The sequence below is a fragment of the Colobus angolensis genome, unplaced genomic scaffold, assembly GCF_000951035.1.
Source record: "Colobus angolensis palliatus isolate OR3802 unplaced genomic scaffold, Cang.pa_1.0 Scaffold5, whole genome shotgun sequence".
NCBI lineage: Eukaryota > Metazoa > Chordata > Mammalia > Primates > Cercopithecidae > Colobus > Colobus angolensis.
Window position 1 is genome coordinate 23,521,994 of NW_012118487.1, and position 3,296 is coordinate 23,525,289.

Here is a 3,296-nt window from a genome sequence, read left to right on the forward strand (position 1 = left end):
TATTTTTTTCTGAAGAAACATAGTGTTTTGTGAAAAATAATTGGAATGAATGATTCAGTAATTATACATTAATTAGCACGAAACATTGCCAAAATATGTTAATAGATTTATGAGTAGTTTAAAAATAGATTTATAGTTATTTTTTAAAATGTTGAGAATTGATTTAAAAGTATGATACAGTTCATTGATTGTTGTATTCAATTTTTCAATCCTCATACAGAGCAGGAAACATTTGACTTTGAAAACAAGTCTATGGAATGTTTTATACTGATCTCCTGTGTAAGGTTGCCAGTCTAAATACAAGTTTCATAAAAATCACTTCACCAGGGTATGTAACTAAAATTTCCCTTTATCTTTTGAGAGTTGAGCACAAGTAGACTACTATGCTAAGTACTAAAAGATGTTCTATAGCCATTTTGTTGGCGCTATTTTGGTTTATGGAGTATTTTCTTTGTTGATCCTATCAGGTAAATCTTGATTTTTCTGTTGCTATGTCATTATTTTACCTGTGTGCTTACTCTTTACTCACTCCCAGGCATGCTGAAGGGGTAAGATGAGACCCAAGGTAGTCTAGATCATAAATTTTTATGAGAAGTTCTGCTGGGAGAAATATATATGGCATTAGTTATCATTAATTTTTATTTCATACAATTTGTGGCTTCAGTTTAGCCTATTAAAAAAAAATCTACAGAGAAGGTAGTTTTTTTATTAGGATATTCAACTTAAAAAATAAAATTAAACATTTTTGTTTTATTTTATTTTCAGAGATGGGATCTTGTTATGTTGCCCAGGCTGGAGTGCAGTGGCTATTTGCAGGCTCAATCATAATGTATTGTAGCATTGAACCCTTGGGCTCAAGCGATCATCCTGCCTCAGTCTTCTAAGTAGTGAGGCTACAGACATGTACCACTGCTTCAGACCAGATATCTTCAATAGTAAATTGTAGTTTAATTTTTAGGATCTTTTGTTGTATTGAAAATAACAGTTTCCAGTGACATGTCTTATTATAATTGTCTTTGTTCTAAAGTGATCACAATTCTTAAAATTTATAATACTAGATAGGTATGTAATTGTTCAGCAGAGTCAGGTAGTTTCTTATTCTAAAATGTTTCTACACTGACACCTACAGTAGTCAACCTACTTCTGTAAAATAAACCATTGCTGAAGAGACTGACATTTAATTTATTACTATGTGATCAGTTCATGAAAGAAAAACAAAATCAACCACGATAAAGGCATGTGTACTTTAGCTCAGTTTCCTGGGAGAAACCTAATTCTTTGCAAGTTAAAAAACCTCAACTATATTTGGGTTATTTTGTATCTAATTTTTTTCATATTGTATTGAAAATATGTGCTAAACATATACAGTATTGAAGTACTTGCTACTTCTCAATGTGTGTCAAAAAGAGATAGTTGCGACGGAGAAATACCTTTGTGATTTTGAACCAGTTGTCTTTCAACATATAAGGTAAATTCTGGTAGCTAATTAGGCATCTGTCAGGGGAAGAGACTAGCAATAAAGAACAACCTAGAAATCAAGACTAAGACCAGTCTGTTCTTAGTTTTGTGTCTTTACAAGACTGTAGGAGCTATTTAAAACTAATTAAAAGTGTTTATGCAAAGTAGTTTTTCAGCTTTTTCAAATTGATTGCTTCTTTAAAGATATGTAGCTAGAACCTGAATATTCAAATCCTTACTTAGCTAATTGCCACAATACGTTATAAAGGCATATATGCACCAAAACACTATAGGACATCTTATTTCCTGTATAATTTTTCTGCTCTGGAGAACTGAGCCAGACCAGTTTGTTCTTGCTCTCTCTCCCTCTCTCTCTCTCTCTTTCTCTCTCTCTCTCTCTCTCACTTTCTTTCACTTAAGGACTGGATTAAAAGCAAGTTGAGCTGCCTCCTAAATACCTTTTCATTTGGCCTATACTTACATATCCAAGGAATCCTCAAATTAATACATTATCAAAAACAATCCAGTATCACATTCAAACTAAAAATATGTATTTTCCGTCTACCCATTAAGTGATTTGAATAGCAAACCTTAGCATCTCAGGACCTAAGCTTTCTCAGTTTCAGTATCTTTTATCTCCAATTCATTGCTTAAATTGCTCCAATGGAATTGACCTTAAAATGTCAGAAATTAACCCTGATTGTTAAATACAGTTGTCTTTTTAAAATCAGTCATTCTCTTAACCACAAGTACCATTTGACATTTAATAATTCTCTCTGAACTGAACGTGCTTGTTGATATTTCTCAGGATAATAAAATGACCTCGTGGATAAATAGAATACATTAGATCACAGCAGAATTGAAAATTCCTCTGCCTTGGGTTTCCACGATGTCCCCTTCTTCACCACCCTCTGCATGCACTCCCTCCTGAATTTTCTTCCGTCTTCATTCTATTATGTTGGTTTTCTTTGGCGAGATTGCTTAATGACTCTGTTGATAATTTTGGACTCCATTCTGCTTTTTTCTTATTGTATACAATCTCTTTGGTTGATCTAACTGGCAACCACAGTGTCTTTAATGAGTACACGCATACTGATGAGTTTCCAGGACTTTCCTGAGCTTCTGGCACTGCCAGGAGTTCTCACTTGGATACTCAAAATGTCTCAAAGGGGATTCATCACGTTTGTTCCCCAGACCTCTCTCTTGTCCTTTTCCAGTGTTCCATTTGTTAGTGAATATTACTGTCTTTTCTCAGTTTTTCCAGGCATCTTTCTTGAGGCAGGCTAGGAACACATATATTTTGTGATGAACAGGTAAGAAATTACTCTACAGTGGCTTATATATGCTGTGAATGTGGTAGGGGAGGTGTGTTTAATATTGAGGAGGGAGGAAAAGAATGACATACTGAACCCAGGGAGTGGGTGAATAAAATTACTAAAGAGGAGAAGTAGGCTTGTTGAACAACAGTGAATATCCATTTGAATTTTTGTGTTGCTGATTTTAAATGGAAATCGCTAAGCGAGGTTAAGTGATTTTTCTCTCTAACTTCAGAAGCTTGTATGTACCAATCTGAATAAGATTTGTATTCAGTGGGGATGCAGTAAGGATTGGTATTTTTGCTCATTGAAAACTACATTATCTGGCCGGGCGCGGTGGCTCACGCCTGTAATTCCAGCACTTTGGCTGGCCGAGGCGGGCTGATCACGAGGTCAGGAGATCGAGACCATCCTAGCTAACACGGTGAAACTCCGTTTCCACTAAAAAATACAAAAAAATTAGCCGGGCGTGGTGGACTCCTGTAGTCCCAGCTACTCGGGAGGCTGAGGCAGGAGAATGGC